Here is a 26562-nt window from a genome sequence, read left to right as displayed (position 1 = left end):
CTCCCGTCCTGCACTGTACTCCGCAGCAGCCCCTTCATCCATGGCCCCCTCCTCCTCTCTGTGTCATCCTCTGCCCGCTGTCCCTTCATCTCCTCTGCTCTCCAGCCTCAGCCCTGCTCCCGTCCTGCACTGTACTCCGCAGCAGCCCCTTCATCCATGGCCTCCTCCTCCTCTCTGTGTCATCCTCTGCCCGCAGTCCCTTCATCTCCTCTGCTCTCCAGCCTCAGCCCTGCTCCCGTCCTGCACTGTACTCCGCAGCAGCCCCTTCATCCATGGCCCCCTCCTCCTCTCTGTGTCATCCTCTGCCCGCAGTCCCTTCATCTCCTCTGCTCTCCAGCCTCAGCCCTGCTCCCGTCCTGCACTGTACTCCGCAGCAGCCCCTTCATCCATGGCCCCCTCCTCCTCTCTGTGTCATCCTCTGCCCGCAGTCCCTTCATCTCCTCTGCTCTCCAGCCTCAGCCCTGCTCCCGTCCTGCACTGTACTCCGCAGCAGCCCCTTCATCCATGGCCCCCTCCTCCTCTCTGTGTCATCCTTTGCCTGCAGTCGCTTCATCTCCTCTGCTCTCCAGCCTCAGCCCTGCTCCCGTCCTGCACTGTACTCCGCAGCAGCCCCTTCATCCATGGCCGCCTCCTCCTCTCTGTGTCATCCTCTGCCCCCAGTCCCTTCATCTCCTCTGCTCTCCAGCCTCAGCTCTGCTCCTGTCCTGCACTGTACTCCGCAGCAGCCCCTTCATCCATGGCCCCCTCCTCCTCTCTGTGTCATCCTCTGCCTGCAGTCCCTTCATCTCCTCTGCTCTCCAGCCTCAGCCCTGCTCCCGTCCTGCACTGTACTCCGCAGCAGCCCCTTCATCCATGGCCCCCTCCTCCTCTCTGTGTCATCCTCTGCCTGCAGTCCCTTCATCTCCTCTGCTCTCCAGCCTCAGCTCTGCTCCCGTCCTGCACTGTACTCCGCAGCAGCCCCTTCATCCATGGCCCCCTCCTCCTCTCTGTGTCATCCTCTGCCTGCAGTCCCTTCATCTCCTCTGCTCTCCAGCCTCAGCTCTGCTCCCGTCCTGCACTGTACTCCGCAGCAGCCCCTTCATCCATGGCCCCCTCCTCCTCTCTGTGTCATCCTCTGCCTGCAGTCCCTTCATCTCCTCTGCTCTCCAGCCTCAGCCCTGCTCCCGTCCTGCACTGTACTCCGCAGCAGCCCCTTCATCCATGGCCCCCTCCTCCTCTCTGTGTCATCCTTTGCCCGCAGTCCCTTCATCTCCTCTGCTCTCCAGCCTCAGCCCTGCTCCCGTCCTGCACTGTACTCCGCAGCAGCCCCTTCATCCATGGCCTCCTCCTCCTCTCTGTGTCATCCTCTGCCTGCAGTCCCTTCATCTCCTCTGCTCTCCAGCCTCAGCTCTGCTCCCGTCCTGCACTGTACTCCGCAGCAGCCCCTTCATCCATGGCCCCCTCCTCCTCTCTGTGTCATCCTCTGCCTGCAGTCCCTTCATCTCCTCTGCTCTCCAGCCTCAGCCCTGCTCCCGTCCTGCACTGTACTCCGCAGAAGCCCCTTCATCCATGGCCCCCTCCTCCTCTCTGTGTCATCCTCTGCCCGCAGTCCCTTCATCTCCTCTGCTCTCCAGCCTCAGCCCTGCTCCCGTCCTGCACTGTACTCCGCAGCAGCCCCTTCATCCATGGCCTCCTCCTCCTCTCTGTGTCATCCTCTGCCCGCAGTCCCTTCATCTCCTGTGCTCTCCAGCCTCAGCCCTGCTCCCGTCCTGCACTGTACTCCGCAGCAGCCGCTTCATCCATGGCCCACCCCTCCTCCTCTGTGTCATCCTCTGCCCGCAGTCCCTTCATCTCCTCTGCTCTCCAGCCTCAGCCCTGCTCCCGTCCTGCACTGTACTCTGCAGCAGCCCCTTCATCCATGGCCCCCTCCTTCTCTCTCCATGTCCCCCTGTGTGCTGCAGCGGGCAGCCTGTCACACTCTGCTGCTAACCTTCTGACCTGATCTTCTGCCTCTCTTCACCCCACATGACCCCAGCGTTCCTTCAGGCTGCAGCACCCACTCTCCTACCATCAAGCAACTGTGGTCACCCTCAAGCAGGATCTTCAGCCTCACAGTACCTGGACTCTGTTAAATATCGCTGCTATTAACCCCTTGTTCTCTGTAGGAATAGTTAGTGATGGGCGGTGGACTCTTATTAATGTATGTATGTTTTTAGGTAAGTGGGTGGGAAGTATAATTAGGTTATTGTGGGGCTAATTATATATTATTATTGTGTACTGTGTTAGTGCGGTAATTAGTAGTATAATAACTGAAGACTTGTGTGTAATAAATATCTTTCATTGGTACGCGGTTTCATCTCAGTTAGTCGCCGTTCAGTATAGTTTATAGCATGTGAATCAGAGTACGTAACGTGAGGTATTAGCCGGATATTGGTTATTGATAGCCAAGGCTGGCATTAATGATTAATATACGGAATAAAGCCCTGTAACAAAGGGAAAATTGAAAAAGCTTTGCTATCTTCTTATGGTCTTCTCCTGCTTTGTGGCCTCCACCATTTTCATTTTCAGAGTGCTCGGCAGCTGCTTAGAAGAACCCATGGCTGCGTTTTTTTGGGCACAAGGTTAGAGGAGGCTGGCTTTTTATAAATCTGGGAAATTTGCATCACCTGGTCTTTCCTTATGATGATAGTGAACAAGCCATAACCCTAAGGTATGTGTGCACATTGAGTATTTGGTGCAGAAATGTCGGCAACATTTCTGAATCTCTTGGCAGCAAAAACACAACGGCTAATTAAGGTCAGAAACCTTGGTCAAACTGAGTCTCCACACTACAGCCGTGACGTAGTGACGTCTTTGTGCCTGCAATGCACGGAGTCTCAGACTCACAGGCGCAGGCTGAATGGTGGATCAGGGAGCTTTCAACTCCTGATTCACTATTCTATTCAATGGTATCACCGTCACGGGAATGTGGATCTCGCTGAAACTGTGATGATGGGGAAGGAGAGGGAGGTCCGAGATACTGTTGTGGATCTATATAAACAGATGTAAGCAATGATGCTGCTGAATAATTGATACAGTCACTACCTTACCCTATCCTGTACCTAAACAAAGCTGATACTGCCTAGCCACGGAGGTTGGCACTCTAAGGAACGACAATGGCACCTCTGCTCACTGGTGGCTGTCCCTCAGAAGCCCTAGTTAACCCTGATATATATAAAAAATACACTGATACATTAAATAGGATCAGATATGTCTCAAGCTATATATAAATGGAAAGGGTATGGTACTCACCAGAGAATGCTTCAATAATCCACCTCAGTGCATTTCCCCACTAGTTTCATCAGGAGGCTTGATACAGGGATGATAATTCATGATGTTCAGCATAGTGTGCCTAATAGCCATATGTCCATGTATAAATATCCCACTTCATCCAAAACCCCTCCCCAGACTAGGAGACCCATTCCCATTCCTAGAGGTGAATTGTCATAGGATATATAGAATGGAGTATGTCTATAATAATGTATTGTGGCTGCGCTACTTCTCATGCGCTAGAGGTCTGATAATGTCCATCCCCTAGTGTTCATGTCCGGAAGTGACGCACTTTACACTGAAACGCCAGATAAACTGATTGCCTCCGTGCCACTCGTACCTGGGACTGCATGTTAAGGGGACGGTTGCAACAACTTTATTAAAATGGAAAGCAACCGAACCCGGGGTCCGCGATGCAGCCTAGAAGACTGCAGCCGAACACCTACCGGGTAAGAATGTAAAACAACCAACTAAAGTATAAATCCCTCCAGTGTTACTACACACCGGGACGGGAAAAGGGATTCGCACTATCTCCGTTAACTGCACGATAGATGTGCGACAAATAACGTAGCCGTAGCTCTGTTGACTGCACAGAGGCTACGCAGCAGGCGCTAGGAGGTGTGTGTGACTCACGCCGGAGTGTACGTGCTCCCAGCCGGTGTGTGACCAGCCTGCGGATTAACTCTCCAAGTGGCTAGCAGGCAGTGCCAGGGATACGGACCCCGCAGTCTGCTCGGGGTGTATAGCAACCCCCTTGCCGGAGCCAGAATGCCAAACGGGAACTACCTCCCTAAACACAGCTAAGCCTGCCTAAGCGACCTGTGCTAATCAGCCGAGCGAACTCTGGCATCGGAAGGTCACGGAGAGAGCAGCTAGGGAGCACGTGGAGCCCAAACAGACAAGCGTCCACACAAGAGCACAACCTAAATGGAATGATCAGAGCGCACCATGTTTGTGGTCGGGCTATTTAAAGACTAAGCCCTGCCCACAGTCGTATTATTGGTCGCACTACTGATGACGTCACCCGCGACCAATCAGGCGGTGCCAGGTCACCGGATCACCTGACATCCAACCACCAATCACAGTCCGCCATGTCACGGGCATGCTCAGTGCAGTGCACCCTGGACTTAGGCTGTAGCAGCCATGTTCCCCTCCGCAACCTATTCTTAACACTACTAGGAACAAAGACCCGAGAGACAGCTTGTACATCTCGTGCACTAGCTAGGCGTTGGGACTGATGGCGATGCTGAGCAGCATCTGCCCTGGCTGGACCAGAATGGGAGACCACAGAATCCACTGATGATTCTGACCCAATTTCAGATCCAGCAAACGCCTGACGTCTAACACTGCGCATGGCCGTAGTTATGCACTCCATGCCAGAGCGCATCTAGGGTCATTGTCAGCGATTGCGCATGCCTGGATGTGTGTATTCTATGCTGGAGAGCATTACGGTCTCCTATGTATGACTGTGCATGAGTTCCATGCTGGAGTGCATAATGAATTTGGATTGCGTTCCAGCAATATAGAAAAGTCCCGTCTCTGAGATCAGCATGATAGGAGACTAAAAACAAGAATAGCTCATCCTCCCATCATGCAATAAGCATGTAGATCTACAATATCACTACATAAAATAGGGATGATGGACCACAGTATATTCCTAAATGGTCAAATTTGATCCCTATTGTATAATTAGAGATACACAAGGAACACCACACTTGTTAGTTACTAAATAGTATATGTGTGTGATATAACTGATAAGAAATAATTCTTATATAAAAGCTCAAATATCTCGATGAAGTACAACAATATGTGAACCCCATTCACAGGGAACGGAGTAGCAATGGGTAGAGTATAAAATCCAAAAATGTAATCCGGAATGGGGCTGTATTCATACAAAACAGGCATAGGGAATTTGCTCATTGAGTGGCTAGTGAATAACATCTAAAAATTCACTTTCCTTTTTGAGGATACATCTATTGTGATCACCTCCTCTCACATTAGGTTTAACCAATGATACATAAGATGTCTCCGGTTTCACATCGATGTACACTGTTCATATGTCTCACTAATGGAGTGTCCCGACCATGGTGTATATCACCCAAATTCCCCCTCCCCCACCCTCCTCCTAGACTCCCTCTTGGTCCTGCATACATAATCTAGGGGGCAAGTGCATGTGGCCATATATATAAGTCCTGACGTTTTACAGTTGGAATAATCCCTCTGAAAAAAGGTTTTACCCGTGGAGGAGCTCGAGAAAGATTTACATGGTCTCATCCAATTATATGTACAACGTTCTCCACATCTAAAGAAACCGCAAACTGTTCTATCTAGCCAAGTCCCCTTCGGTGGAGGTTTTTTTTATAGAAACTATGCACTAAACGGTCCCTAATTAAACGACCCTTTCTGAAAGTTGTTTTGACAGTACATCCCACAGCACCCTCAGGTCCGGGTCGACCACAAGTATATAGCAGTGTTTTCTGAGGATATTAACCACTTAACCCCCGAGGGTGGTTTGCACGTTAATGACCAGGCCAATTTTTACAATTCTGACCACTGTCACTTTATGCGGTAATTACTTTGGAACGCTTCAACGGATCCCCCTGATTCTGAGATTGTTTTTTCGTGACATATTGTACTTCATGATTGTGGAAAAATTTCTTCGATATCACTTGCGTTTATTTGTGAAAAAAACGGAAATTTGGCAAAAATTTTGAAAATTTTGCAATTTTCAAACTTTGAATTTTTATGCCCTTAAATCAGAGAGATATGTCACGCAAAAGAGTTAATAAATAACATTTCCCACATGTCTACTTTACATCAGCACAATTTTGGAACCAAAATTTTTTTTTCTTAGGGAGCTAAAAGGGTTAAAAGTTGACCAGCGATTTCTCATTTTTCCAACAAAATTTACAAAACCATTTATTTTAGGGACCACATCACATTTGAGGTCACTTTGAGAGGTCTTTATGACAGAAAATACCCAAAAGTGACACCATTCTAAAAACTGCACCCCTCAAGGTGCCCAAAACCACATTCAAGAACTTTATTAACCCTTCAGGTGCTTCACAGGAATTTTTGGAATGTGGAAGAAAAAAATGAACATTTAACTTTTTTCACAAAAATGTTACTTTAGACCCAATTTTTTTTATTTTCACAGGGGTAACAAGAAAAAATGGACCCCAAAATTTGTTGTGCAATTTTCCCTGGGCACGCAGATACCCCATATGTGGGGAAAAAACACTGTTTGGGCGCTCGGCAGGGCTCGGAAGGGAAGGAGCGCCATTTGACTTTTTGATTGTAAAATTTGCTTGAATAATTAGCGGACGCCATGTTGCGTTTGGAGAGCCCCTGATGTGCCTAAACATTGGAGCTCCCCCACAAGTGACCCCATTTTGGAAACTAGACCCCCAAAGGCACCTATCTAGATGCATAGTGAGCACTTGGAACCCCCAGGTGCTTTACAAATTGATTCGTAAAAATGAAAAGTGTTTTTTTTTCACTTTTTCATTTTTACGAATTAATTTGTGAAGCACCTGGGGGTTCCAAGTGCTCACTATGCATCTAGATAGGTGCCTTGGGGGGTCTAGTTTCCAAAATGGGGTCACTTGTGGGGGAGCTCCAATGTTTGGGCACACAGGGGCTCTCCAAACGCAACATGGTGTCCGCTAACAATTTGAGCCGATTTTCCATTCAATTTGTTAGCGGACACCATGTCGCGTTTGGAGAGCCCCTGATGTGACTAAACAGTGGAGCTCCCCCCCAAGTGACCCCATTTTGGAAACTATACCCCTCAAGGATTTTGTTAAGGTGTATAGTGAACATTTTGAACCCAGAGGTACGACACAGAATTTGATAACATTAGGTCATCATATTGAATAAGTTGTCATTAGTCTTGAGCGCAAGTGCTCGCTACTTGAGTTTGCATCGGGTACTCAGGTATGCACCATGTACTGTGTGTGCTCGAGTGACATGCTCGAGTCCCTGCCCCGCATGTTTCAATGTTATTAGACACCCAAAAAAAACATGCGGGGATCGCTCGTGCATGGCAGGCAATCCCCACGAAGTTTTTTTGGCCGCGAAGCATATGGGGCGGAGACTCGAGCATGTCACTCAAATACCCACGATACTCAATGCATACCCGAGCACCCGATGCAAACTCAAGTAGCGAGCACTTGAGCTCAACACTAGTCGCCATATCGTCATCTTTTTTTCTTACTTTTGAAAAAAATCCCAACCCCATCACAACCCTAACCCCAAACCCAGCCCTAACCCTAGCCCAACCCTAACCCGAGAGTTTATTTTTTACGCCGTTCTTCATGCGGTATAAGTGATTAGACAACTTTATTCTTCGGGTCCGTGCGATTACAGTGATACCAGAATCATATGGAGTTTTTATGACTGACAGCTGTCACACACTAAAAGACGCATTTTTTGTAAAATCTAGTTTTTGCATCGCCATATTTTGAGAGCTATAATTTTTCCCAGATTTTGGCAGACAGTCATGTGACGGCTTGTTTTTTGCGGGATGAGTTGACGTTGTTATTGGTGCCATTTTCAGGCACGTGACATTTTTTGATCGCTTTCTATTCCGATTTTTGGGAGGCAGAACAAACAAAAACCAACAATTCAGGAATTGTTTTTTTTTTTTATTCTGTTCTGCGTGTGGTAAAATTGATAAGGCAGCTTTATTCTTTGGGTCAGTACGTTTACAGCTGTACCACATTTATATCGTTTTTCTATGTTTTGCAGTTTTACATAATAAAAGCAATTTTATAGAAAAAAATATTTTTTAGCATAGCTTTATTCTGAGAGCTATAACTTTTTTATTTTTCGGCTGATGGAGCTGTATGGTGGCTTGTTTTTTTGCGGGACGAGATGACGTTTTCAGCGGTACCATTTTTATTTATATTCGTCTTTTTGATTACGTGTTATTCCATTTTTTGTTTGGCGGTATGATGATAAAGCATTGTTTTTTGCTTCATTTTTATTTTATTTTTTTCCCTTGTTCACTGAAGGGGTTAACTAGTGGGAAAGTTTTATAGGTCAGGTTGTTCCGGACGCGGCAATACCAAATATGTGTACTTTTATTGTTTTTTTTATTTTTATAATAACATTTATTGATGGGTACATTCTATTTTTATTTTTGGTGGATTTTTTTTTTATATATTTTTACAATTTTTTTTTAATTTTTTTTTTTCACTTTCTGATAGTTTTTATACTTTATTACTTTGTCCCACTCTGGGACTTTCACTTTTTTTATTCTGATCGCCTGCATGGCACAGGAATGCAGCACCATCCCTGTGCTATGCAGGCTGTCAGCGCTGGACAGGGAGAAGATAGTTTGGAGATGCACTGCGCATGTCCAAACAATCTTCCTGTTGTCTGGTGACCCGGATGTTGTCATCGGGTCGTCATGGCAACATCCTGGAAGCCACGGCAGACAGAGCTGGAGGCCGGAAGAGGAGGTGAGTATCTGCGATCACCTCCCCTTGCCACCGCAATGCTGCGATTGACTTCGATCGCAGCATTGCGGGGGTTAATGTGCTGGGAGCGGTGCGGGACCGCTCCCTGCACATAGTACCGGGTGTCAGCTGACACCCAGCGGTGATCGCGCCCGCACAGCCTGTGTGCGCGCGTGATCGCGATGACGTACTAATAGGGGTCTGGCTCTTAAGTCCCAGGGCACAGATGCGTATTAGTACGTCTAATGTTGTTAAGGGGTTAAAGATATGGTCACTCTGATTGTCACAACTTCCTATTAATTGTGTTATCCTAAATTTTTCTTGGTCTCTTGGTTAGGTATGGAGGAGTGTCTGTCTCTCCCAATTTTCTGCAAACAATTGTGTGAAATCCAAAATGTACTGTGGGTACCTTTTTCCTTGAATTTGGTGTTCATGTCTATTGCCTGTATATTAATATCTGTGACATTAGTACAGTGCCTTCTCAACTGTAAAAATTGGCCCTTGGGTATTCCTTTTTTTAGGGGGGTGGAGCGGTGGCTATCCCACTTCCATAGACCATTAGTGCTTGTCGGTTTATGGTAGATGAATGTCCCTAGGGTCCCATCCAGTTCTTTCTTGATTAGTACATCCAGGAAAAGCAACTGGTTATAATTAACCTCTGATGTACCTCTAAGGCCATCGCTATTGACATTGAGTTCCTTGACAAATTCAAGAAATTGTTCACTCGTCCCTGACCAGATGATAAAAATGTCGTGAATATATCTATACCATACCCCAATATATGGTTGCCACCACTTATGATCATCCCAGAATATTGTGGTTTTCTCCCACCAGCTCAAAACTAGGTTAGCATATGAGGGGGCACAGGGGCTCCCCATCGGAGTACCCCTGAGCTAGTGAATAACTTCCTGTCAAAAAGAAAGAAGTTATGAACAAGAGTGAATTTTAAAAGATCCTCCATGAAGTCATTATGTCTGCTACACTCTATTGATCTCGATTTCAAGAAATGTCTTACTCCTCTGATACCATCCTCATGCGGTATATTACTGTACAAAGCCTCGATATCTGGTAAGGCCTGCTCCCCTACATGCATGCATACATGCTTGAGGGTTTACATGTAGGGGAGCAGGCAAAGGGAAAACCAATCCCAGAGGAATCATTCCACGTGCAGGACCTCAGGACTTATTCCAACTGCAGGACCTCAGGCGATATTATGGGAACATTATACTGTGTGTGTGGGGGGAAGGTGGTACTATAGGAACATTACTCTGTGTGGGGACATCATACATACTGCATAAAGGGCATAATGGGGGCATTACACTGTGTGGGGGCATCATAGATATTGCATAAGGGCCATAATGGGGGCATTACACTGTGTGGGTGCATCATACATCTACTATATAATTGTCTTATCCCGTCTGTCTGTCTGTCCAGGAAATCCCGCGTCGCTCATTGGTCCGCCAGCGGCCAATCAGCGCCGCGGGATTTCTGAAAAAAGATGGCGGCCGTTAGCGGCTCATCTGCGGGACGGAGCTGAGCGGCGATGCAGCCGGGAGATGACCGGCGCGAGGAGCTCATCTCCCGGCCAGCAACAGCAGAAGGAACCCCACCGCTGGACCCATCTGCGGGACGGAGATGCAGCCGGGAGATGAGCGCCGCGAGGCGCTCATCTCCCGGCCGGTAGCAGCAGAAGGACCGCCGGCGCCGCTGACCCGCCGCTGCGGGTCAGGATACTTCTGCTGCGAGCGCCCGCTATGTCCCGGGTTCTTGCAGCGTAAGTAGCCGCACAGGCAGCGCCGCTCCCCGGTCCTCACCAAGACGATTCGATGATTGGTCGCGGTCTTCGGACCCGACCAATCACTGAGTTAAGCACCGCTGTGCAGATTGGTCGCCGACGCTGCCCGCGACCAATCACCGATTTGGGCGCCAAATTTAAATATCGGCCGCGACCAATCACCGATCTTGGCTCCAGATTTAAACACCGCTGTAATGATTGGTCGCAGACGCTATTTAAATGTGCCGCCAAAATCGGTGATTGGTCGCGCACAGCGTCGGCGACCAATCAGCACAGCGGTGTTTAAATGTGGAGCCAAGATCAGCGATTGGTCGCGGCCGATATTTAAATTTAGCGCCCAAATCGGTGATTGGTCGCGGGCAGCGCCTGCGACCAATCAGCGATTTTTAACACAAATGTCCGGACCTTTGTAACACCATGCGGATACTGTGGGGACATCAGCGGCTAGGGCGTGAAGGGAGGACCGGGGAGCGGCGCTGCGGGTCGGGATACTTCTGCTCCGAGCGCTCGCTCATGTCCCGGGTTCTCGGAGTGGAAGTATCCGCACAGGCAGCGCCGCTGACATCCAGGCGGCTAGGGTGTGAAGGGAGGACCGGGGAGCGGCGCTGACATCCAATTGGTCGCGGCCGCTATTTAAATCTGCCGCACAAATCGGTGATTGGTCGCTGTCTTGGCCCGCGACCAATCACCGATTTGGGCGCTAAATTTAAATATCGGCCGCGACCAATCACCGATCTTGGCTCCACATTTAAACACCGCTGTGCTGATTGGTCGCGGCCGATATTTAAATTTGGCGCCCAAATCGGTGATTGGTCGCGGGTAGCGCCAGCGACCAATCACCGATTTTTAAAACAAATGTCCGGACCTTTGTAACACCATGAGGATACTGTGGGGACATCAGCAGCTAGGGTGTGAAGAGAGTACCGGGGAGCGGCGCTGCGGGTCGGGATACTTCTGCTCCGAGCGCCCGCTCATGTCCCGGGTTCTCGCAGCGGAAGTACCCGCACAGGCAGCGGCGCTCCCCGGTCCTCACTAATACGATTCCGCTCCCTGCTCCTCACCAATACGATTCGCGGATTGGTCGCGTGCGGAGAGCGCGACCAATCAGGGATCTTGGCGCTAAAGTTAAACACCGCTCTGCTGATTGGTCGCGGCCGCTGCCCGCGACCAATCACCGATTTGGGCGCTACATTTAAATAGCGGCCGCGACCAATCACCGATCTTACCGCCACATTTAAACACTGCTGCTGCGAGCTTGGCGCAAAATTTAAACAACGCTCTGCTGATTGGTCGCGGACACCATCCGCGACCAATTAGCGAGATTGGTGCCAAATTTAAACAACGCTCTGCTGATTGGTCGTGGACTCCAGCTGTGACCAATCAGCGATTTTGGCGCCAAATTTAAACACCGCTCTGCTGATTGATTGCGGTCGCTGGCCGAGATCAATCAGCAGTATTGGTGCAAAATGTAAACAACGCTCTGCTGATTGGTCGCGGACGCCAGACGCGTCCAATCAGCGAGATTGGCCCCAAATTTAAACAACGCTCTGCTGATCGGTCGCGGACTCCAGCTGCGACCAATCAGCGATTTTGGCGCCAAATTTAAACACCGCTCTGCTGATCGATCGCGGTCGCTGGCCGAGATCAATCAGCAGTATTGGTGCTAAATTTAAACCTCACTCTGCTGATCGGTCACAACCACCGGCCGTGACCAATCTGCGTTTTTTGTGCCAAATTTAAACAACGCTCTGCTGATTGGTCGCGGTCGCCGGCCGCGACCCATCAGCATTATTGGCGCCCAATTTAAACCCCGCTCTGCTGATTGGTCGCGGCCGCCGGCCTCGACCAATCAGCAGAGCGATGCAGAGCGGGGTTTAAATTTGGCCCCAAAATCGCGGATTAGTCGCGGCTGACGGACGCGATCAATCAGCAGAGCGTTGTTTAAATTTTGCGCCAAAATTGCTGATTGGTCGCGGACGGCGGCCTCGACCAATCAGCGATTTTGGCGCCAAATTTAAGCAACGCTCTGCTGATTGATCTCGGCCGGCGTCCTCGACCAATCAGCAGTATTGGCGCAAAATTTAAACACCGCTCTGCTGATTGGTCGCAACCACCGGCCGTGACCAATCAGCCATATTGGTGCCAAATTTAAACACCGCTTCGATGATTGGTCGCGGTGGCCGGCTGCGACCAAGCAGCGAAATTGGCGCCAAATTTAAACACCGCTCTGCTGATTGGTCGCGGTTACCGGTCTCGAATAATCAGCATTATTAGTGCCAAATTTAAACACCGCTGTGCTAATTGGTCTCGGCCGAGACCAATCACCATAATTGGCGCCAAATTTAAATACCGCTCTGCTCATTGGTCACGTTTACTGGCCGCGACCAATCAGCATTATTGGCGCCAAATTTAAATCCCGCTCTCCTGATTAGTCGCGGCCGCCGGCCTCGACCAATCAGCGATATAGGCGCCAAATTTTAACACCGCTTTGTTGATTGGTCACGGTTGCCGGCCTCGACCAATCAGCGATTTTGGCTCAAAATTTAAACACAGCTCTGCTGACTGCGCCCGGTCGGCCGCATACCTATTCTAGAATACCCGATGCATTAGAATCGGGCCACCATCTAGTACTGTATAAGGGGCATAATGGAGGCATCACACTGTGTGAGGGGCATAATGGTGGCATTACACTGTGTGGGGGGGAATCATACATACTGCATAAGGGGCATAATGGGGGCATCACATTGTGAGGGGCATAATGGGGGCATCATACATAATACATAAGAAGCATAATGGGGGCATTACACTGTGTGGGGGGATCATACATCCTACATGAGGGGCATAATGGGGGCATTACACTGTGTGGGAGCATCATACATCCTGCATAAGGGGCATAATGGGGGCATCATACATCCTGTATAAGGGGCATAATGGGGGCATTACACTGTGGGGGCATCATACATCCTGCATAAGGGCAAAAAATTGGATCAAACACCATGATGCATAGTACAATAAACAGGGTACTCCTTAATCGAACATAGAGCCTAGAGAAAATGGAGTAGGACACCCAAACAATCAGAAACAAGGAAAAACTTATTTCAATTTAAAAACACTTTTATTAGATAGAAAAATTAAAAGAGTTTCCTTTTCAATATATATATGTGACACTAATAGAAAGAGGTCATACAGGGTAAGAGAAACACACATAGCAGTTACGGCAACTCGCTTGTGGGTCCCCCGGGAGAATAATGCAAAAAAAACCCGTCAAAGGGTACAAGATAGCATAGTGTGTATGCAATGTATACCATTATAGGGCGTAAGTAAGAGTTCAGAGTCAAAAAACAGGAGAAAAATGGCCACCACTCAGATAAGAGAAATAATGGCCAGGATACAGAGACAATGCATAGTATAGGACTCACCCATGGGGACTAGGGTAACCACGTGGCCGTACTGCAGCCCCGACGCACGTTTCGCGTGGCTTCCTCGGGGGGCTGTGGTTGTGGATGGGGTGGGCACCTTTAAATATACCTCAGGATTTTTTGTCATTTGCTGATACTGTGTCTTTTCACAGCGTGTGGATCTGAACAGATGGATCACAAAATACGTGAGCAGACGTGGCTCACGCAACTTAATAAGGTCTTCGGGGAGGAAACCACCGTGGTTTTAAATACGAGGGAGAATGAGGACTTACTTGATGAATTGAGAACCCTGTATAACAAAAAAATCCGCCTTTGGTGGAACAAAGCGTTTCTTGAGCGCTACATCATTAGGGGACTGATCCCCAGGGGTCTACGGATCCAGGTTTTTCCAGCACATAACTTTGATGATGATGCACTAAAGACCCAATGGGAAAAACTGTCCTCGGTATGCTCCAAGGGCTTTATGGAGCTTTTGATCAAATCTAATGAGTCTTCTTTACAAATTATTGAGACAGAGATTGATCGTCTCCAAAATTTGATATCTACTAAATTGACCCCTGAGGGATGCAATAAATTCAATACTGATTTGGATTCTGATTTTGTGAAGTGGGAAAAGGAAATAGTGGCTACCAAAACCAAAAAATATCAGAGGGATCTCTCTGATTTTAATTCCAAACGGGTCTACAAGTGGAGAGGACACAAGGGCCCCAATAGACAAACATGGGAGAATCGGTGGAACTCAGTGTCATCATTATCCTCTATGGATGAAGGGACCTCCACAAGTAATCAATCCAATGTCGGTGGCACTAAATTTGTGAATGACAAACAGCATGGACAATTAAGGGGTAAAACCTACTCAAAACGTAAATTGACACCCCCCCACTCTCTGGAGAAAAAATCAAAACCAAATAAATTAGAGGTAATTAATTTGTCCACACACACTCTTTCTGACTGCCAGATTGAAGTACTCTCTTTGGGATTGACTTTTGTTCCGACTAACGGTTATAATTTCTTCACAGTGTTGAAGGACTTACAGCTTTTCCTTAGAAAAGTAATTCTACGTAGATTACACATGAAACCAACGTTTGATATGAATCCTGACACGACCCTGGAGAGAGAGGCTCTATCGGCTCTGGAAGAGCTAGAGGGAGAGGGCAACTCCGTTAACACAGGTACTTTCCCGTGTTCTATTCTGGCCAGATCTACCACATTTCCCCCCTTCTCCCTCTGCCCACAGGTGGAGATATTTAATAAATTGGTTAGTAGGGACCTTAGGGCCCTATCGGGTGGACCCAAACACCACAACCTTACAATCCAACAGAAAGAAGCTTTGAAAGAACTACAATCTTTTAAAGATGTAGTTTTTAAACCTGCGGACAAGGGGGGAAATGTTGTGATCTGGCCGGTTGTGAAGTATGAAAAGGAGGCCTTCAAACTCCTTAGGGACCGTGCGTCCTATGATACTTTACCTAATAATCCCATGATATCCTTCAGTGCCGACCTTCTCGACATTTTGGAGCGGGCATATGAACAGGGCATTATCCCTAAAAAAGTTTTTGATGGCCTTTGTACCAAACACCCAATAGTTCCCACGTTCTACCTACTCCCTAAGGTTCATAAAAATCTCTTGGACCCACCGGGACGTCCCATTGTCTCTGGCATTGGAGGGCTATGTGACCCTATCTGTAAATTTATTGAGCATTATTTACATCCACTTGTGGAGACGTTGCCCTCCTATGTCAGGGACACTGGAGATGTCCTCGGTAAAATTGATGGTGTATATCTTGATCCGGGTAGTCTGCTGGTGGCTGTTGACGTTGAATCATTATATACCAGCATTGGCCACACAGATGGATTGCGTGCAGTAAGTTTTTTTCTTGAGACTAGCAGTCTGGATGCCTCACTTCGTGCACTGGTCCTCGAACTACTGGAATTCATACTTACCCACAACTTTTTCACATTTAAAGACCGTTTTTTTCTTCAGAAACGTGGCACTGCGATGGGTGCGGCATGTGCGCCATCTTATGCCAACCCCTTTCTCGGTTTTTGAGAGAGGGAGGTTCTCGGCGATGGCGCGTGCGCCGCCTCCCATACGCAGTGCTGGTATAGATACATAGACGACATTTTTATTATTTGGCAGGGTTCCGAGGCTGAGCTTCACAACTTCATTACTTTTCTTAATATTAATCAAATGAACATCAGACTTACGTATACATGGAACTCTACCCACATAGACTTTTTGGATATCGGTATTACTGTCCAGCAGGATGGCCTACTTCAGACCGACGTGTTTCGTAAGAAAACATCGGTCAATGCACTTTTGCATGCAACATCAGCCCATACACCGGCTACTATTCGGGCCATTCCTGTTGGACAGTATCTTAGAACCAAACGCATTTGTTCTACCGATATGGCGTTTGAGTCTCAGTCTCGGGACCTGTGCCAAAGATTTCAGGAACGGGGCTACAGTGCACGGAGCATTAAGAGAGGCTACAGACGTGATAAGGGGACCCCACGTGATCTCCTCTTGACTAGTGTTGGTAGATCGTATGAAAGAGATCCTCCATTAAGATTTATATCAACGTATAACAGCCACTGGCAGACCATTCGGGGGATCCTTGAGAAGCACTGGTCCATCCTCAAAACGGAACCGGTGCTTGGCAGGATCCTACCTGACAGACCTTTAATGACAGCCAGAAGAGGAAAAAGTTTGAAGGACTCACTAGTCAGGAGCCACTATGTGGTCCCTACGCCAACCCCATTTGGGATAACTAAATCGCGATGGGGATGTTATCCTTGTGGATCATGCATGGCCTGTCGTAATATCACTAGGGCTAAATCTTTTTCCACCAATCATGGCAGGGAATTTAAAATCACCCATCACATCTCTTGCAGTTCTACACACGTTATTTATATGGCCACTTGTCCATGTAATTTGAACTATGTGGGACTCACGTCTCGTGAATTCCGGGTTCGTGTTAGGGAACACGTTAGGGATGTGGTGGCCGCAAAGGATGTGTTGGATGTGTCAACACTTAAGACTGTCCCGCGGCACTTCAGACTGCGCCATAACTGCGACCCCTCCCTCCTTAAGTTTATTGGTATCGATATGGTACATTTGGGTACTAGGGGAGGCGATTACAAACGCATCTTGGCGCAGTTGGAGTGCCGCTGGATTGCGATTTTGGATACGGTGACCCCTGGCGGTCTCAATGAATACAACAGTTTCTCTTCATTCTTGTGAGTTCTCCTCTCCTTCGTTTTTAAATGTGGATTTTCATTTTAGTATTATATATGTTTCTATTTTTTTATTTATTTTTCTGTTCTCTTTATCATTTCTTCATATTTAGGCACCACCATCTATACCTCCGCACTATTTAGGATGAGTTTCGGACGAATGTGGGATGGGCACCTATAGTGCTTATGAATATTCATCGTTACAAATAATTTTTAGGAGCCAATTTATTGTTACTTATCATGCACCCCGGCTCTTGATGACACGATTCCCGTGAATGGTGACAACTGTGCAACTACTGGACTCTCCACATGCCTTCAATTTGGCAATATATACTACACTATACATTTAAACTTGCCTGTCCCTGTCGTTCTGTGTAAATGTGATAACCACTGCTGCGCTATGTATGGGCAAATATGCTCCCTGTTTTATTCACACTGATGCATACTTATGGTGATATTATTGTGCTATTTAGGCATGAATGGGACACTCACCGTGTCCATATCTTGTCCCACATCCAACTCGCAACAATGTATGTTTTTTGCCCTTTTCTTTGCCCTCACCCGCCATGGCGGCGGCTGAGCCGCGCATGTGCAGCGCCGCCCTCCCTTGGCCGCGTCCCGTCGGGCTTCCGTACGTGGGAGGTGTGGGCGGTGACGTCATTTTAGTATGTCGCTGCCCGCGCTTCCCCGGGAAATTGGCCGGACGTGACGCGGTATGGGGGGATGTTGTCGCTCCACATGCGCTGCACTAATCAGCGCTGCATCCTGAGGTATATTTAAAGGTGCCCACCCCATCCACAACCACAGCCCCCCGAGGAAGCCACGCGAAACGCGCGTCGGGGCTGCAGTATGGCCACGTGGTTACCCTAGTCCCCATGGGTGAGTCCTATACTATGCATTGTCTCTGTATCCTGGCCATTATTTCTCTTATCTGAGTGGTGGCCATTTTTCTCCTGTTTTTTGACTCTGAACTCTTACTTACGCCCTATAATGGTATACATTGCATACACACTATGCTATCTTGTACCCTTTGACAGGGTTTTTTTGCATTATTCTCCCGGGGGACCCACAAACGAGTTGCCGTAACTGCTATGTGTGTTTCTCTTACCCTGTATGACCTCTTTCTATTAGTGTCACATATATATATTGAAAAGGAAACTCTTTTAATTTTTCTATCTAATAAAAGTGTTTTTAAATTGAAATGTTTTTCCTTGTTTCTGATTGTTTGGGTGTCCTACTCCATTTTCTCTAGGCTCTATCCTGCATAAGGGGCATAATGGGGGCATTACACTGTGTGGGGGCATCATACATCCTGCATAAGGGGCATAATGGAGGCATTACACTGTGTGGGGGCATCATACATCCTGCATAAGGGGCATAATGGGGGCATTACACTGTGGGGGCATCATACATCCTGCATAAGGGGCATAATAGGGGCATTACACTGTGTGGGGGCATCATACATCCTGCATAAGGGGCATTACATTGTGGGGCAGTAAAGGGGTCCTGTACTATGAGAACAATACGTTTCCTCCCTTCCTGTCTCCATAGTTGGGTCGTATGTATCTATTACAGGAAACAGAACAAAAACCTTATGATTCTTATAAAGGGGCAACACAAGACCCCAAAAGAGTCTCCGTGCTGAAGGGGTTAATGCCCCCTGCGCCCAGTAATGGGGGTCTCCACATACCTCCACCTGCAGAGCCGCCACCACATATATGGCTGCTCTGTGCGCACAGGAGCTGTGATGAGGTCACAGGAGGGGAGGAGTCAGGGGTCACATGATCAGGGGCCTCAGTGGATGCAGGACTCTGCTGTGCTGGTTGTCATGGTGCTGGATGAGCTGAAGTTTATGTGTGGGGTCAGGAGGGGTTTACAGTGTGGATGTAGCAGAGCAGAGTGTGTACGAGGTGTACGGAGCAGAGCCGCGTGTGTACGAGGTGTACGGAGCAGAGCCGCGTGTGTACGAGGTGTACGGAGCAGAGCCGCGTGTGTACGAGGTGTACGGAGCAGAGCCGTGTGTGTACGAGGTGTACGGAGCAGAGCCGCGTGTGTACGAGGTGTACGGAGCGGAGCCGCGTGTGTACGAGGTGTACGGAGCAGAGCCGCGTGTGTACGAGGTGTACGGAGCGGAGCCGTGTGTGTACGAGGTGTACGGAGCGGAGCCGTGTGTGTACGAGGTGTACGGAGCGGAGCCGTGTGTGTACGAGGTGTACGGAGCAGAGCCGCATGTGTACGAGGTGTACTGAGCAGAGCCGCGTGTGTACGAGGTGTACGGAGCAGAGCCGCGTGTGTACGAGGTGTACGGAGCAGAGCCGCGTGTGTACGAGGTGTACGGAGCGGAGCCGCGTGTGTACGAGGTGTACGGAGCAGAGCCGCGTGTGTACGAGGTGTACGGAGCAGAGCCGCGTGTGTACGAGGTGTACGGAGCTGAGCCGTGTGTGTACCAGGTGTACGGAGCAGAGCCGCGTGTGTACGAGGTGTACGGAGCGGAGCCGCGTGTGTACGAGGTGTACGGAGCAGAGCCGCGTGTGTACGAGGTGTACGGAGCAGAGCCGCGTGTGTACGAGGTGTACGGAGCTGAGCCGCGCGTGTACGAGGCGTACGGAGCGGAGCCGCGTGTGTTTACGAGGCGTACGGAGCAGAGCCGCGTGTGTTTACGAGGCGTATGGAGCAGAGCCGTGTGTGTACGAGGCGTACGGAGCAGAGCCGTGTGTGTACGAGGTGTACGGAGCGGAGCCGCGTGTGTGCTGAGCCGTGTGTATATGGAGTCGTGTGTGTACGAGGTGTACGGAGCAGAGCCGTGTGTGTACGGAGCGGAGCTGTGTGTGTACAGAGCCGTGTGTGTACAGAGCCGGGTATGTATGGAGCGGAGCCGTGTGTATGGAGTGGAGCCGTGTGTGTACGGAGCCGTGTGTGTACAGTGCCGTGTGTGTACGCTGTATACAGCTGTATACTCCTAGGTTCGGTGGGAGACACCGCGGCTCTTTATCAGATGTAGAAGAACTGACACTGGACACTCGGTAAAACTGCACTCGGACGTCTCTGGTTTCTCGCACAGATATTGATAACATAAGATGGAGTCAGACGAACCCTCCTACAAAACCTGATAACAAAGTCATTACTACAGGACTGGATGAGAAAGGGATTTATTCTACAAGAAACGCTGGGGCCACAAATGAGAGAATCCGGGCCCCGTGGCTGGATACTCCGGACCCCCCAGCGTGTTAGGAGCAGACGGGGTCTTTGTCCCTGGAGCTTCTCTGCTCGGTATAATGAGACTCTGATCTTGTTCTTATAAAGAGGGTTGGAGTAAAATAGAAGCTGCCTGAATATGAGGACTTTGGTCTCTATGTCCTTGTGTACAGAGCTATGGAGATAGCGCTATTCTCTGTATAATAGATGTGATGTCGCTGGAGCCCTAATATTCCTGTACAGGGGTCTTTGTAGAGATAATCTTACCCCAGCATTATGGATTGGGAGAAGGGAAAAAGGGATTGGGGACATTTTATTGTAATTTCCCTTTAAAAAATGTAATAAAAAAAATAACTGATTCACTGGTCAACGCAATTTTTCTGGCAAAAGGTTTTAAAACCTATTTTAAGTCAATTTTGGCTGCTGATTACGAATACGAACTCCGTTTTTGGCTATCACATCAGGATTTCGAGATATTTTCAATTTTTGATGAAAATTACTCCTATTGAATGTTTTTTGATAAAAACACGTGATTTTTGGTACTACATTTTGTATATTTTTAATCAAGGAATAACAAAGATTACAAAGTCTATGTACAGCAAATCAAATATACTTACAGAATGAAGCTACAAAATATAAAAACACATATATATGGCACACAGATGAATGGCAAATGGCAGTTATTTGAACTTTCTATCTTGGCTGATCTGTGATGTACAGCTTCTGGGTTGTCTCTCATCAAGCTCCAGCAATAGTCAGCCATCATATGTGAGTCCCACCGGCCTTGATACCGTTCTTCCATTGTTTTAATGTCCTGATGAAAACGCTCACCTTGTTCCTCGCTCACATCCCCAAGCTTCTCTGGAAAAAAGTCCAAATGGCTGTGTAAATAGTGAATCTTGATACTCATTCTACATCCAAGATTTCGCAGACTCATTAGTAGCTCTTCCACAATCTCTTCATAGTTGTCTGCTTTCTTATTCCCTAGAAAATTCTGCACCACATTACAAAATGCGTTCCAAGCTCTTTCTTCTGTCTCATTCATTGATGTGATAAAATTTGGGTCTCTCATAAGTGTTCTTATTTGAGGTCCATCAAATATTCCAGCCTTATTCTTCTCTTCACTAAGACCAGGAAAACTTGAACGTATATAGTTAAAGCATTCTCCACTGTGATTGAGAGCTTTGACAAACTGCTTCATCAATCCAAGTTTTATGTGCAAGGGAGGAAAGACAATGTTCTTCCTATCCACTAGAGGATCATGGATGACATGCTTATCGCCAGATGCCAAACTCTGTCGCTGAGGCCATTCAGTTTTCACCCAATGCTCTGCTGTAGCTCTACTGTCCCAGTAGCACAAAAAAACAAGGGTGTTTTGTGTACCCTCCTTGCAGACCCAAAAGAAAGTTAACCATTTCCAAATCAACACAAATTAACCACCCATGAACATTATATTGTAACCTTTCTAGAATAATCTTGATGTTTTTATATTCTTCTTTACGTTTTACAGAATGACCTATTGGTACAGAGCCGTACTTATTTCCATTGTGTAACAGAACACATTTTAAACTTCTTTTGGAACTATCAATAAAAAGCCTCCAATCCCTTGAATCATATGCTGGAAGTCCCATAAAGAGAAGTAGCCCTTCAACATCAGTACAATAGACAAGCTGGCCATCTGAATGGAAGGACTTCCGCAGTTCTGCTTCCCTGTTGCGATAAAATGAGACACTTGTACCAGGTTTCAACATTCGATTCTCTTGTAGTCTTGAAGCCAATAGTTCAGCAGACTCTTTTGGTAGATAAAGATCTCTAACCAGATCATTCAAAGCAGACTGAGTAAACAGAATTGGTTTGTCACAATCTTCATCACATGGCTGAAAAATATCTGGACTGTCTTCTTCATCAGTATAACAATGTGAGGAGCGATCTGTGTCAACGTTTTCTGGAAGCGCAGTAAATTTTGGAACAAGTATGTCTTCACTATGGGCAACTGGTCGAATAGCTGAAGACATACTTGGGTATTGCAAATATTGCTTGTTTTTCTTATTGAAACCTTTTACATCAACAAGGCAGAAATAGCAGTCTTCTAAATGATTGCTTGGTTCTCTCCAAACCATAGGAACTCCAAACTGAAGTTTAGCATTCTTTCCTTGAGACCATGATCTCAAGCTCTCAATACAGGTTTTACACACTTTGTGAGGAGCCCAATGCTTGTCTTGGTCTCCAAGTTTTACTTTGAAGTTCCCAAAATACACCCTCTTAACAAAGTCAGTAATGTTGCGCCTCTGAGTCTTCACAGTAAAGTTTCCACAGATGTAACAAAAAATATTTGGATCATTTGAGCACTGTCTTCTGCGAGATGTAGAGGCCATGGTTAGATCAGCAAAACATCCTGCAGAGAAATACAAGATAAAAGTTGTTAGCTACCTGAGTTGTTCATTGAATTTCTGCACCCCCCCCCCCCGCCACACACACACACACACATATACACACACACATATATACACACACACACACACACCTGCCCACACAGACACCTTCCCCCACAGACACCTGCCCACAAACACACACACACCTGCCCACACACACATCTGCCCACACACACACACACTCACCATCCCCCGGCTCAATTCCTCCTGCCTGCTCTCTCTCTTTTCCGGTGCAGCACTGCAGGCCGGGGCGCACTGCGTGACGTCACAGCTAGGAGACACAGCCGCGCACAGGGCCGTGTCTCCTAGCAGTGACGCGGCCGGGCCAGCACAGGGAAGTTAACTGCTGCAGTGCTGGCCCGGCCGATGAAGAAGTAGCGGCGGCCGCTGCTAGGGGAGCAGTCCGGGCCCCCCCCTCCCGCCACTGCTACCGCTATGTGCCGCGGCGGCCTGCACATATAATGAGGGCAATCCGGCATTAGACACCCCGCCTGGAGCCGCGGGCCCCCTGCAGGCTCGGGGCCCTGGGCGGTCGCCCGGATTGCCCTCATTATAATCCGCCTATGAATATAGGGCATGGAAAACGGCATCACAGCTGCAGCGGCTACGCTGGTGGTAGAGGGTCCCTCCGCGTCCGACATCTTCCTCCCCCCTAGTTAACCGTGGCCTACCTTCTGGCGATCCTCTTCTGTAGGCCGCGGCTCCGCTCGCGATGCTCTGGGCGAGGACCTTGCGTTGCTCGGTGATGACGTCGGCATCCGCTGGATCTCCTTCCAGGACCTTGCGCAGCGTCTCAGCGTAGGGCAGGGCTTCAGGTCTCGCGCGTTTTTGGACATCCACGCCCCTCTTCTTCCCGCGCGGCGTCCCGAAGATGGCGCCCGATGGCGGGAAACGGCTCCGATTGGCGGGAAATGGCCCCGAATGGCGGGAAACTTCACTCAGATATGTATAGAGTCTTTTCCAGGCACAGAATACCCGTTTGTGGCGGGTTGGTCACAATTCTGCCGACTATGCCAAAGCTGACTCGCCCCCTGGGCCATGGGGTACCCGGAACCGGGCCTTCTAGTGTACGGTGCTGATGGGGGTAGTAGTGGCAACCCGATCCCGTGGCTCAGGGTGGTCAGACCAAATGGTGGCAGTCTATTTATCAGTGTTTTGAATGTCCGACTACGCCACCCGTGGATTACGGTTGGAGATAACCGCCGCTGCAAGGCAGACCGCTGAGGCTGGTGTTGGTGTGCAGCACAGGGGTAGGATAACTCCCCACGGGAAGAGTGTAGCCTCAGGGCAGTCTAGGTGGATGTTTGGGGTGATAGTGCAGGTCGCAATAGTAAGAGTTCAGAGTCCGCTTCAAACAGTTCAGGGTTTTATTATAGATATTATTAATGACCCAACAGTACCGGTTAGGAATGGGCCTGGGTGTCTGAGAGCATTCGGGCGAGCCCCACTGGTCAGGGTGAGTGTGTAGGCCTATCGTTCTCTCTATGCTCTTTCTGACTATCCCCCTTTTCGTGGTGTAATAGCCCACGTCCCTGAACTGGCCGTGTACTTCTCTCCTGTATGGCTTGCGACTCAGGCCTTGGGTACCTGTTGCTTGCTCCTCGATGTACTGGTCCCTCTGTGTGGCGGAGCCTCCAGGCTTCTTAGGCCAAGGGACCTGAAATCCCTCGCAGGTTGGTTCTCTGCTGCTGGGCTTGTAACCCTGACAGCCTCGGACCCCAATGTCCGGTAGATTGGTTCTCTGCCAGGATCGGCTCTCGTCGCCTCTGTCCCTGGCTTGCAGTTTCTCCTCTGCCTCACGGACTCCTCAGCTACAGCTGAACTGTCCCTCCTTCTCTGGGACTAGTCTCACTCCTGAGCTAGGTCATCCAGTTTTCTCTAACCCTGCCCCCAGTTCCAGCTTTTATAGGGGCAGCCAGCTCCCCCTGCTGGCCTGGGACAGGAGGTGCTGTGCGCTAATTGTCCCTAACCAGGGGACCTCCCTCCTGCTTTCAGAAACAGATTATTGTTTGTGGCATCCAGGCCTGGGGTGACACACACACACTGCTCTATATTTAGTAGGATGCCCCCACTCCTCCATATATATAGCATGATGGTCCCACTGCTCCATATACAGGTGCATCTCACTAAATTAGAATATCATCAAAAAGTTAATTTATTTCAGTTCTTCAATACAAAAGCTGTCTTTCAGCTCATCTGCATTGTTGGGTCTGGTGTCTCTCATCTTTCTCTTGACAATACCCCATAGATTCTCTATAATAGATTCTCTATGGGGTTAAGGTCAGGCGAGTTTGCTGCCAATCAAGCACAGTGATACTGTTATGTGTAAACCAGGTATTGGTACTTTTGGCCGTGTGGACAGGGGCCAAGTCCTGCTGGAGAATGACATTTCCATCTCCAAAAAGCTTGTCGGCAGAGGGAAGCATGAAGTGCTGTAAAATATCCTGGTAGCCGGCTGTGCTGACTTTGGTCTTGATAAAACACAGTGGACCTACACCAGCAGATGACATGGCCCCCCAAACCATCACTGATTGTGGAGCCTTCACACTAGACCTCAAGCAGCTTGGATTGTGGACTCTCCACTCTTCCTCCAGACTCTGGGACCTTGATTTCCAAATGAAAATTGGAACTCTAGGACCTTGTGGAGTGTGTCAATGACTGCCTTCTGGACATCTGTCAAGTCAGCAGTCTTCCTCATGATTGTGGAGCATACTGAAACAGTATTGAAGAACTGGAATAAATTAACTTTTTGAAGATATTCTAATTTAGTGAGATGCACCTGTATATACTATGATGTTCCCACTGCCCCACATACTTATAGTATAATGGCCCCACTACTCCATATGTAGTATGATGGACCCACTACTCCAGATATATAGTAGGATGGCTCCACTGCCCGATCATTTAAAAAAATAAAGTTTATTCTCACTTAATCCTGATTCCCTACATCACGGCCTCTGTCTCCTCTTCCATGGCGGGACAGCAGAGCAGAGCGATGCAATGATGTCACCGAGCCACCTGCGTGAGTATGCTGACATCTCGTTAACCACAGGCCTATGGCGATCTGTGGCATATGAAAGAGATAGTGATAGGGCAGGGAGCTTGTGTCTCACTGCTTTATCATGCGACGCCTCTGCATAAGAGACATTAGGGCTATATTAGCTACGTCACAGAAGACACTGGAGCTGGAGTATATAGAATAGGAGACACTGGGGCTGGCGTATATTCATCACAGGATACATTGGGGCTAGAGCATATACATCACAGAAGAAGCTGGAGTATATAGAATAGGAGACACTGGGGCTGGAGTATATAGAATAGGAGACACTGGGGCTGGCGCATATACAGTTCTCAAAAGTTTACATACCCCGGCAGAATTTTTCCTTTCTTGGCCTTGTTTCAGAGAAAATGAATGATAACAAAAACACTTTTTCTCCACTCATGGTTATTGGTTGGGTGAAGCCATTTACTGTCACATTTCTGTGTTTTCTCTTTTTAAATCTTAATGACAACTAGTGATGAGCGAGCATGCTCGCTACTGCTCGGTGCTTGCCCGAGTATCTCACTGCTCGAGATGCTCTGCGCTCAGCGAGTATTTCCGGGTTGGTCGGGCAGGAAGTCGGGTCCCCTCCCTGCATGTTTGGCGCTCTTTACAGAGCCAATGAACATGCAGGGATTGCCTGCCATGCACTGTAATGCCATAGCCATGTTGGTTGTGGGCATTACAGTGATTG

The 26562-nt window shown here is 48.4% G+C and overlaps 1 protein-coding gene across 1 annotated transcript in view; it reads right to left on the bottom strand.

Annotated features, from left to right (window-relative positions):
* LOC141176223 (uncharacterized) overlaps positions 1 to 18978 on the bottom strand; it is a 45809-nt gene extending 26831 nt beyond the window's left edge. The window contains exon 1 of the mRNA XM_073660208.1: positions 18892 to 18978. The gene's annotated coding sequence lies outside the window, so the exon portion shown is untranslated. The remainder of the gene's footprint in view (positions 1 to 18891) is intronic.
* Positions 18979 to 26562: the final 7584 nt, after the last annotated feature.

Source organism: Phyllobates terribilis, unplaced genomic scaffold (genome assembly GCF_046119375.1).
Source record: "Phyllobates terribilis strain yellow unplaced genomic scaffold, ASM4611937v1 Scaffold_17__1_contigs__length_24005725, whole genome shotgun sequence".
In the NCBI taxonomy this organism is placed as follows: Eukaryota; Metazoa; Chordata; class Amphibia; order Anura; family Dendrobatidae; genus Phyllobates; species Phyllobates terribilis.
The sequence above is the reverse complement of the archived record's forward strand: the minus strand, read 5'-3'. Positions and strand labels throughout refer to the sequence as shown.